A 12,405-nucleotide genomic window follows, 5' to 3' on the forward strand; every position below is an offset into this window, starting at 1 on the left:
GATTTTACCTGCTCACCCTCATCTAGCTCTTTCAGCAGGTCGGCTTGGTACGCCTGTAACACCGCCATAGTGTGCAGACACGCACCAGCCTGACTCGCTGCCGAGTATCCTTTTCCCACCAGCGCTGATGTTGTGCACAGCGGCTTGGAGGGCAATGCCGGAGCCTTTAAAGATGATGCCGCGCCGGGAGACAGATAGCTCGCAAGCGTCTGTTCTACCCGGGGCATCGTCTTGTAATCGCACTCATTCATCCCCGCCACATTGCCATAATAACTGACACACACACAGAGCACTTGCTGAATGACAGAAAGCTGACGCTGGTCTCACCGCACGTGCTTTTATAGCTTCCTGGTCATTACGTCACCCGCCCGTGACTTCTCGCCCATCTATTGGTCTGATTACACACGAGGTTCAGAGCCGGCCGGATCTTTTTAATCGGGGAAACCAATTTACCATATCTAGATAAAGCCTGAGTTAAAATATCATCGCTCACAAAAGGTGGGACATTTGACAAAGTGACTCGCTTAGCCGGTAGAGAAAGGGGCAGAACAGGGACAAGTTCACCACTGATAACTATGCCGTGCTCGACCATTTCATTAGCTTTATCTATACTGTCAAGAAACACTACATTGGCACCGTTCATTCTTGAGGCGGACAGCACACTCTCATGCCCCACCACCTCTCCAATAGCCAAACAACAATCTTCCACACTCACCGCGGACGCCACCTTTACAGCGTGGCGCCGCGTAAGTGAGCTTAACCCCTGCATGCGTGGGGCCGACATGCTTCCTCAATAAAGCGGATAGCACGCGGCCCGAAAAACGCAAAAACGCACTCCGCTCACACACGCACCGGAAGTGAGAGAGAAAGAGAGATCACACAAAAATGAAAATTCTGTTATCATTTACTCACCCTCATTTTATTCCAAACTTACATAAAATTCTTTATTCTGTGGAACACAAAAGAATGAATCAGTTCTTTTTGTCCAGATTATCTCCAGAGTGTCAGAGACACAAAGCAGAGACGGATCCTGACCAAGTACAGGCTCAGTTAGCACAGTCTAGCTATTGAGACCGGCAGACACAGAAAGAGCTGGTTACCCAGAGAGCAAAGGGTGTGTGCTCACTGTGAGACAGGAGAGATCGAGACAGAGACGCACTTCCTCCTTCACTGTCATAAATACAGATCCATAAGAAACCTCTACTTCAACAAATTCACCCACTTAATAAAGAACTTTACAGCCATTAGTGAAACAGAACAAATAGTGTGTGTGTGTGAGAGAGAGAGACAGTAGGTGAATGTGTGTTGTGTCTGACCTCAGTGTGTTACCCTACTGTCCACCACAGTGATCCGAAGTATGAGTGTTTCTATGTAAGTGAAGACTGTGGTATCAAATGTTCACACGTTATAATTTGTTACAGTTTAATACTTCTAAGATGTTATAGTATTCCATTATATTACTATGATGTTCATTTACTTATTATTATTGTTATTATAATTATTATTTTTTATCTTTTTGTACATGTATACTAAGCTTTGGCAATATTGTATCATTTACAGTCATGCCAATAAAGCAATTTTGAATTGAATTGAATTGAGAGAGAGAGAGAGAGAGAGAGAGAGAGAGAGAGAGATAGTGTATGTGTGGGTGGGTCTCTTATTCTGTCCCTTATTTTTCTATGAAAAACCACGATTGTCCCTTATTTTCCTTTTCTGAAATTGCAACCCTAGTGAAATGTCTCATTTGAAGGAATTTGTGTAAGGAGGTGTAAAGATGTAAAGGTGTAAAGGATGGCTTCCTTCCCCTCTGTGTAGATTCTGTGGAACTTAAACACCTCTAAATGCTCAACAGAAATTACTTTGAATAGCTATAATGCTCAACACTTTAAACATTTTTGTATGAAGTATTGACTGTACTTTTGCCACACAACATAACATGGTGAGGACATTGATTTATATACCGATTGATCTATATATAGTCTGGCTTCAGTGACGTGTTCAGATGGGGGCTGTAAGGGCCCCTTTTGCAATTAAGCTGTTAAAGGCCTTTTGAAGCAAAGCCTTTTTTGTGAAGAAAAGTAGGCGTAACTACAGTAAACAGCAGCTGAGTTTCAATATGTGAGGCAAAGCGCTAAATATATGAATGTCACAAAATCACATTGTTTCTCTGAAACAGTGCAGAATACTGCACTCTGACCATAGTGGGATATTGCCAACATGATTCATTATATAACCTTTGGAACAGAACTGCAGGGAAATCAATCCCATAAGACTGAATTAACTTATGAACTACAACTACAGCTGACTTAAAATTAAAGATTTTTCTTTATATAAAACAGTACAAATTTATTTATTTATTTATTTATTATTTATATAAATTATTATTATTATTTGTTTTTGTTTGTTTTTAAAAACTCAAATCTAGGCTATGCTAAAAATAAATAGATAGGCTAAGTAATACAATTTTATTGATAGTTGCTTTTTTAATAATGACTCAGATTTGACGCATTTGAAGTGGGTTGGGCCGCGGCCCAACTGGCTATACCAGTTCCGCGCTGTGACGGTACAGCAACAGATCTTTGCAACTTCAAAACAAACAACAGACAGATCAGAAATTTGACTGTTTATCGATAAACTTATTTTCATCATGTTTACACAGCACAAAACTCAATTGCTAAATCACATTTCTGATTACATGTGTTAATCTGTATAGTGACAGTCAAAATTTCATACGGTCCTTAAGTGGCTTCTTGTTCAGCTGCTAGACCACCTATAAACATTTTATCGAATACATATATTTTTCAGTGTTTCGGATGCATTCATAGCACTAAAAATAGTGAAAGGGTCTGCCACTAAAGGAGCTATATTTCTATCCCCTTTTATCTCTTGTCTCTATGATCCATGAAGGGTTCTCACAGACCATTATGTGTATTTATTTTAAGATAATCCCCTTTGTTCTAATTGGTCTGTTACATGCATACCTGTCTCTGCAGCTGGGTATTGTTTGGAGCATGGTGAAAGAGATGAAGGGAATGAAATAGGATAGTGACAATAATAGACAGTGTGGTTGCCATTGAATAGGTCATATATGATCCATGCATTAAATGTAAAATGACAGCAACAAATATAATGGTATACACACATACACATTAGCTCTCATTTCATTAGATTTTTTTCATTCAAATCTAATGCACAAATCCAATATAATGATCCATTTATATACTCGCCAAGACCAGAATTTTAACAGAACTTATTGTGTATTTGACGTTTTAAATGCAATAAACCACACAAAGTAGTACTGAGTTCTTTTTCTGGTCTTATTGAGCTTGAATGGTTTAAAATTATTTGCAGTTGGAGATGATAATGCAGAATGAGAGAAATGAACTCTGACAGAATTCAGACATACTTTAATGCTGATTCAGTAGCAGTCTGAAAACCACCCATGTTTTAAATTGTTCCTCCACCATAATAACCGATCCTCCTGAATACAGTTGTGTAGCTGTTTTCTCTTTTTTGACATGGAGATTATTTGACTGCAGGCTATTGGAAATTAATTCCTGCAGAAAAATTAAGATTCCTTAAAATGCCTAGACACAAATCTAGAGAAAACATTCTATGTGATGTGGATAAAATTCTCTGGCCAGGCAGAAATGAGAGGTTTGATGAATAAATGTGCTTACAACATAGTAGCTAACATGTTTGTGATATTTTTGAATTTTTACTGTAGTGAACAATCAAAAATTCCAATGCAATTGCTTAAAAATGTCCTAAAACCAACAACCTTGTAAAGTAATTTACATCTCCAGTTAAATCTTTATCTTTATTTGGCATAATGCTTTTGTTTCTTATTCACAGAAAGCAATGTTTTTTTTTTTTTTTTAATTAGACTTTATGGTGGGGGAATATTTCTTTTATTCTGATAAAAGCAGCCCTATTTGCAATTGTTAAAGACATTTTGTTGCATCACTTTCAAATTGCCCTCTGCTCTTTCATCATAACAGGAATCTTGGTCCACCTCATTCTTTACACATTTCAGCTTAACTGAAATATGTTTGTGAAGCCAACACCGTTTTGGCCTTTCTTGGTTTACAAAATTGTCATTACAAAAATGGTTCTGATTTAAATCTTGTATCAGATTAATCTTCCATGTAACACATTTAAGTGAAGCAGGACTAATGTCATATATCAGAATAAAGTATTCAGCTAAACTGAAAAATGAACAATATTTCATTAACAAATGATATACTATATATGAGATAGTACACTTGAAAAACAAAACTGTATGGTAATGATATAGCCTTCATGGAAATGTATGAAACTCTGTATTATCATATAAATTACCTGGTTGTTAACCTACAGTGACCACTTATCAATGAAATTAATTACTTTATACATACTTTTGAAAACAACTGTGTATATTGTTATATGTATTATCTATACTTTATCTCTAAAAGTAATTACTATTTTGAATTTGTTTAAAACTATTTAAAGGAATAGTTTACCCCAAAATTATAATTCTTTCACAATTTACTCACCTTCTGTAAATGACAGAATTTTTCATTTTTGGGTGAAATATTTCTTTAATGTATTATCTGTATAAACCTTGTTTCTAAAATTTCCTAAGCAAATAAATAATAGAAAAATACCTATATGTGATATATTAGGAAAAGCGCATATGTGAGTAATGAATGACATGCTTTGAAAACTATGCTATTCAAAAAGGATCCCCGCCTTTCCCTTAAACGTATTCTTTCAATAATTATAGCCTTTAAGTCAATTGTATGTGGTGGCCTTTCTGATTTGCAAATCTGTCGCCTCTACTATCACTCTAAACACTAGTGATTATTTATAGCCTGTTATTCGCAAGGAAATAACATCACCATAAGAGAAAAAGTGAATCATAACATATTTTTACCAAAGAACACAAATGTATTTTGCCTCTTTACATCAGTTAATCTATATAACACCACACAATTCCATAAAATGGTGGGAAAGGGACACATAAACTACTTAATAAGAAAAGAAGTAGCATATGGAAAAAAGTGCAGTGCACTCATTTGATTATAAATAACCAAAGATGACACATCAGGTTTGATATCTCAGTCATTAAAAATTACAATGAATAAACTATAAAAGCAAAGGGTGGAGCTTTAGCAGACTTTCAACCAAAAAGCTTAAAGATCAGGTATCATCAAAACATTCAGGTGAATAGATGTGGTTAGGCAGGCCAATTATTGGCTGTTGTGATGGCTCATCCATTTGTCATGCATTTCAGTATTCTGTATTTGCGAATATGAGAGTCTGAGACACGTTGGACGTGTTTCAATGATCAGAGGCGGACTTAAATAATAAGCGAGGTAAGCGGGCGCTTAGGGCCCCGGGGAATCAGGGGGCCCCATCTGATATTGCAGAAACATATTTGCAGAGTTGAGCAATGTAGCCAATCACAGACATATTTGTTGATCTTTTGAATGCAATGACCAGAAGTGTTTAAGTTAGAATCCACACACCGCTCAAAACGCCAACGCCGAGTTTGTCAAGTGCTGAGTTCTGCAAGCTCGGGAATCCTCTCATTATAACAAAGTGTAGATACGATGTAAATAAGAGCTTCGTAGTGCGTTGTAAAGAGCTTATTAAAGGAACGTCGTGAGATCGCAATCAACTGAAGTGAGTGACCGCTTTTAGTGATTATATGAGGAAGCGCGCTTTGCACGCGTTCTAGGCTGTATATTACTGTCTGACTGTCTCAGAACAGAGATATTCACCTCAGTAAAGAAAGAATTGTGTTTCAAGTCATAATTTTACTTGTCAATCTCGATGTTTCAAAATGACCCTCTTGTGTGCTTTTCCTTGGCATGCCGGCGCGAACTGCCACGCACTCGTATAAATGCGAACACTTGGGATATGGAATGTGTTGCATGAGAATTTTATGTTTGTTAAAGGATTGAAAAATGTTACAATTTATTAAATTGACAAGTGCAAGCATTTTTTTTTCTGTTGTGATCCGAAAAAAATAAGGTAGCCTAATATGGCTTTAGAACAGCATGAGGTTGGCTAATTACTGTTGTGAAGGGATAAATAAACTATAAACTATGAGAGCGAGCGAGCAAAATAAGGGTTAGGCTTAAAAGAGCACATAGTTATTGTGTTGGGGCCCCATACCTGGAATTTGCTTAGGGCTCATAAGTCCGCCCCTGTCAATGACTGACAGATCAAATCTTAAGTCAATATTTGACATAAACCCTCTTGCACTAATAAATAGCACAATTTGGGACATAATGGTTCACTCAGAAATTTCTAGTGAATTTCAGTAGAAAGAGCAAGTAACCCATTGAATTAAACATGAAATTCTGAAGTAGTGAGACATTTGATCTTGTTTTGCTTTCAAAATGCGTGTGTGAAACATGCTATCATTTTCTCCTGTGTTTTAGTTTAGCTTGTATTTACGAAGTAGATTAGTTCTGTTCTGACAAGGTATAGTGTATGGGGGTTTGTGTATTTTTAGGTTTATGAGAAAACACTCCAACTGAAACACATCTGTCGGGATGTATTGTTAGATACATAATATGAAAGAAGGTGTGTCTGTGTGTACGTCTGTGTCCATCAATGCGACAGAGATGTTGATGTGATAAGAGTTTGTGCGTGTTTGTGCTTGCTTGTAACATTCCCCACCCAAGAGGAAATTAATACAATACACTATGATTGTGAAAGAGGGACAATTTGTGTGATTTTTAGATGGATGGTTTGAGTGTGAGCACAACAGGTTCTGAATGTGCTCACACCCTAAAACAAACTGTCTGAAAGAATGAGAGAGAATAAAGAAAGATGTTTTAAACCAAAAGAGAGAAGCTTCAAATTCGAATTGTTTTGGTCTGTTTTGATCATAACTATAAATAACTGTTAGAGTACGCTGACACAAAACGTAGAATGAGAATAAAGTAGAATCTGCACATCAAATCAAATTGCACTTTTAAAGATACATTGTGTCTCATGATTGTGTCAAAAAGAATTCCTGTCTTTGGGACACCAGAAAGTGAGTCAAGTGATATATGACTTATGGTTAAACAGGTCTTTGGAATAAATGAGCATTTTTTCAAATGAACACATCAAATATTATGTGTCATCTACTTTATACCTTAATGGTGAGCTTTTTCCTTTATTAAATATATTTAGGACAAGGTGTGCCATCTGTGACGTGTATATTGAGAATGTGCAGATAATTCTGTTGAGAAATCTTTTCCTCTTTGTTCTTTATTTCTTTCACATACTTCCTCAATTTTATATTTATGATTCACAATATTATACACAAATTAATAATCTTTCGCAATACAGTATAACCAAAGGCCTTTAATATACATTTTAGAGAACAATCACATTTTGTCACACCTCATGACATAACATTGTGAATGTCCTTCAAAAGTGTAATATTTCCATATGCTTGAGCCAGTGACCCACTAGCAGGTCTTCAGTCATTAGCTGCATTAACATAATCACTGAATCAGTTGGTAGGTGTGATACCCTCAGGACCATAGCTGGGGTATGCAGGGCCCCGATGCAGGTTGTACCTGTGGGTTCAGGTTAAAATCGTGTTCAGTTGAAATCACATTTCAGAAATGTGGGGGCAGGGGTTGAAACAGCCGGAGGCCCCTAGAAGCATCCCCATCTTGCTCCCAGATAGCGACAGCCCTGGAGGATACCTCCAACCAAAATCAAGTTGCTTCAAGTCTGTTAGTGGGGCTGGGACGCAGCCTTGACTTGGCTTTCTGAAGCCTGTAAAACAGATGTGGGACCACACTCCTTCACTGCAGCCATGGCGAATTTCATTCCAGGGGTAGCATCATGACCACCTATAGTATTTCCCATGATACAAGCAGCTACATAAAGTGTATCAAATTATTATTATTTTTACTGATATTATATCCCATATGGTGTAGACTTGTTGGATTTTACTCTATATGTTGTGCCTTGCAATTCCATTCTGCCTTTTTTTCTAAGTAATTGAACAAGGTTTGAGGTAGGCAGTTTAAGCCATTTTCAGGTTTCCGAAAACGGTCTTAATTTTACCACAGTTGTAATGCATCTTTTTCAGAAGATGTCATTCTCATTTCTTCTTTTAGCCTGCAAAGGGTTGTAAAAGGCAGGCACTGTCATATACTGCTTCAAATGGAGGAGAGGAAGGTGAAAAAGAGATCATTGGGGCTTCTTCTTCAACGTGGTCTTCATCTTATTGTAGCTCTCAAAAGTGAAGTAATTGGAAAGTTGTTCCAAGGTCTTCAAGCAACCCTGAACACCTTGGGTGCTTCTCAATCAGAAGGCTGAGTCCTAGTAAGGCTGCATATCTGGGCTGCCATCAGGCCTCGTCGAAGGACATCTCAATTGAAGGATCCTTGAAAGGCAGTCTTCGTTTCACATGCTTCATTTGGCCTGTTTTGAAGAGTGCATTAGGTGTATCCTTCGCGTCCTTCTATTACCCACAATCCTTTGCACACATTCCAACTCACGAAAAATAATTAGCTGAAAATGAATCGGCACTGAGCTCATTCAACTTCATTGTGTCATGCAAGACAAAAAAATTATTTTGGAGATGAAGGCATTATGTTTTCGTGTAAATTAATCACATAATTCTAAACTGTGCATAATGTAAACCATTGGGAGACCACAGACGGTTGTCATTACCTACTGCATTGATAGAATGCCAGTTAATATAATTTTTTTAATATAAAGTATTCTTAAAATTATATTTTTAATAGTATTTTTGTGGAAACATGTATGAGGTATCCATACGTGCTTACTAGGTCATCTCATTTCAGCGTTTAATGCTGAGCAGGACTCTAGCCATGAAGTCTCAGAAGAACTGGACTAGGAAGGATGCTAAGATGCAGCCTTCTGTTTGAGAAGCTTGATTAGCTGGTTCAGGCTTGTTTGACTGGGGTTGGAGCTGAAATCTGCACACGATAGCTCTCCAGGAGGAGGATTGAAGACCCCTGGACTGGAGGCTTGTCGAGCACTTTAAGAGCCTGGAGGACGAAAGTTGAATGTTTAAATTTGTATTAGGGACACCATGATCAACAGTGTCAAAGGCTGTATTTACTGTAGGTCTAAAAAAATGGCTCCAACAACACCACCCTTGTCTAGTTTAAGTCTAAAGCCAAACTGCTTGGGGTGTTCTAAAAGTATTACTCTTAGAATGGGTGGTAAGATGTTCGGCCACATAGTTTTTAATGACCTTTGGCATAACAGGTTGGACACTATATGACCCATAATTGTTTAGCTCTAATGGACCCCAAACTTTCTAAATAGGTGTTATGATGTCTTTGTGAAAATCCCCGAGTTGACAAACCTTTTAAAGATATTTCAATTTGGAATAGACAAACACTAAATATCTTATGCCAACACTTAGTAAATGGAACTGTAAGCGTGGTTTCCCTACAGTGCTTCAGTCTGTAGGATTGCCAAATGACTAAAGAAACGTTATCAGCACAATGGTATAAAACAGTACATTTCATGTCGATTACCACCCACTGCTACTTACCACCGACAGAAATAAGCACAGTTAGAATAGCCAAATATGTCGGAGAGCGTTGCTATTATGTGACTAAATTGTATTGCAAATAGGTAGCTGTCACATGTATGTTCCTGTTGAGTTCCTGTTTTCCTTATTTGGTCCTTCCAGTTCCTTTTCTCATTATTAGTATCACCTGTTCCTTGTTATTAGTTATCCCCATCACCTGTCTGCTCCTCGTTATCTGCCCTATTTAGTTCTAGTCCATTCAGTTCTCCCTTGTCTGGAATTGTATGTTGATGTTTTCTCCTCGTGCTATGTGTGATTCCCTGTGACAAGAATAAATCCCTTTGTTTAGTACTCCTGGTCTCCTCGTTCCGCGCTCCTCACACTACCACCGACCGTGACAGAATTCCAGACCTTCCCGAGGACAGCCGTTACCTTGTTAAAGACATTCAGAAATCCTTTTCCTCTCAGTTTTTTTCTATAACAGTGACGTATATTTATAGTGGCACTTTAGCCATTAGATACAGAAGCATAGCACCATTTAGAAAGATAGCAATCTCTGCAGGACAATGACTCATGAGAAAATGGGACCAAGTGAGAAACAGATGCTTTTTGCCTGAAAGGGTGGTGAATGTATCATTGCTGCAAGTTAAACACTATTTACAGGTTTTATCAAGGGGAGATCTGTATTATCTGATTAATGCAGTCACAGCATTGTAAATATATATGTATATAGTTTTATCCAGTATTTCATCTTTCCTAAATTTTCTTTATTGCTGAGTGATAAAGCGGGTAGTAGTCTTTTGTCACGCGAGAATAACATAATCAAAGGTAGCCAATAGCGACATAATTTTTTAGAACAAAATTACCATCCAACCACAATCCCCTATTGACTAACTTGCAGTTAGTTGTACTATAGATGCTGTACTAGTTATACTAGCTATATGAAAAAACATAAATGGGGCCACGTAGGTCAATGTGCCCCCTCACCTCTGGTAAGCACACCACCCCGCCCCCCGAACGTGATTTCAGCCAAGGCTCCCTCTAGAAATGCAAATGAACCACCCCCCCCTCCCAGTTTGTATGGGCTGGCACCCATTCTGAAGAATATATACAATAATATAATCATTTATTAATATTTAATTGGTTCTCCCTTGTTTTTGATCCAAGCACAACTATGCAATATGCTTACAAAATCCTTCATAATAAAATGCTTGAATAAAGTGCAAAGATGTCTATTTTCCTTGGTCGGGCATCAAATTTTGCCACTACTCTAGCTAAGGTTAGCTGTCTTATTTCACTCTGTCACCCTATTGTCACGTGTATGTTGATGTCTTCTCCTCGTGCTATGTGTGATTCCCTGTGACAAGAGTAAATCCCTTTGTTTTGTACTCCTGGTCTCCTCGTTCCGCGCTCATCACACTACCACTGACCGTGACAGTAGCACTTTAACGTTAATGTTGAATTGAGACTATAGTTAGCACATAATTTAGAATTAAAATGGTTTAATAACCGTATTCCACCAAGAAAATGGCCCCAGACAAGAAAAGAGACAAAGCAAGAGTTACAGTCTTCGGTTACACTTTTTTTTAAGGTGTCCTTGTTACAGTGTAATTATAAATTTAAGTACGGAGTAATATTAATTAACTACATGCACATACTATATGGTTAGGATTAGGGTTGGGCTTAGGGTTACTTGCATGTAATTATGCATAATTAATTGTCATTATAATAGCAAGTATGTGTAACAAGAACACCTTAAAATAGAGTGTTACCCAATCTTCTTTTATCCCTTCCTTGACCATGTGACTAAATACCAAATGTGAGACATTCAAACGGACCAATCAGCAAATTACAGCTTTGCCCACCGTGCAAAAGGTGTGATAATGAGACTACAGTTAGCACATAATTTAGAATTAAAATGGTTTAATAACCGTATTCCACCAAGAAAAGGGCCCCAGCCAAGAAAAGAGACAAAGCAAGAGTTACAGTCTTCGGTTACACTTTTTTTTAAGGTGTCCTTGTTACAGTGTAATTATAAATTTAAGTACGGAGTAATATTAATTAACTATATGCACATACTATATGGTTAGGATTAGGGTTGGGCTTAGGGTTACTTGCATGTAATTATGCATAATTAATTGTCATTATAATAGCAAGTATGTGTAACAAGAACACCTTAAAATAGAGTGTTACCCAATCTTCTTTTATCCCTTCCTTGACCATGTGACTAAATACCAAATGTGAGACATTCAAACGGACCAATCAGCAAATTACAGCTTTGCCCACCGTGCAAAAGGTGTGACAATTAGCAGACCCCCCGATGTATACACATGTTGACCTACAGGCCTTGATCACAATCAGCACCTCTGTGCCTTCAGGAATTCCAAATGGACCTTTTGTTATGGAAGATAGGTCTATGGAAGATAAAGCAAAAGTCTTTGATAATTTTTGACCCTACAGAACATTTACTCTGTGGAGCTCTGTGGAGTGTTTATATTTCCTTACATTGCAGATGGCTTTGCCCACCGTGCAAAAGGTGTGATAATTAGCAGACCCCCCGATGTATACACATGTTGGCCTACAGGCCTTGATCACAATCAGCACCTCTGTGCCTTCAGGAATTCCAAATGGACCTTTTGTTATGGAAGATAGGTCTATGGAAGATAAAGCAAAAGTCTTTGATAATTTTTGACCCTACAGAACATTTACTCTGTGGAGCTCTGTGGAGTGTTTATATTTCCTTACATTGCAGATCTGCAATATGGGAGATTGGAAATATACAACTGATTATGATTTTAGGAGGTAAATTGAATTTCATGATATAAATTTACTTTCATGACATTCATTTCATGATATAAATTTACTTTATACTGTAATATTTTATAATTATAATA

Source organism: Sinocyclocheilus rhinocerous, unplaced genomic scaffold (genome assembly GCF_001515625.1).
Source record: "Sinocyclocheilus rhinocerous isolate Xijiao unplaced genomic scaffold, SAMN03320098_v1.1 scaffold3091, whole genome shotgun sequence".
Lineage (NCBI taxonomy): Eukaryota > Metazoa > Chordata > Actinopteri > Cypriniformes > Cyprinidae > Sinocyclocheilus > Sinocyclocheilus rhinocerous.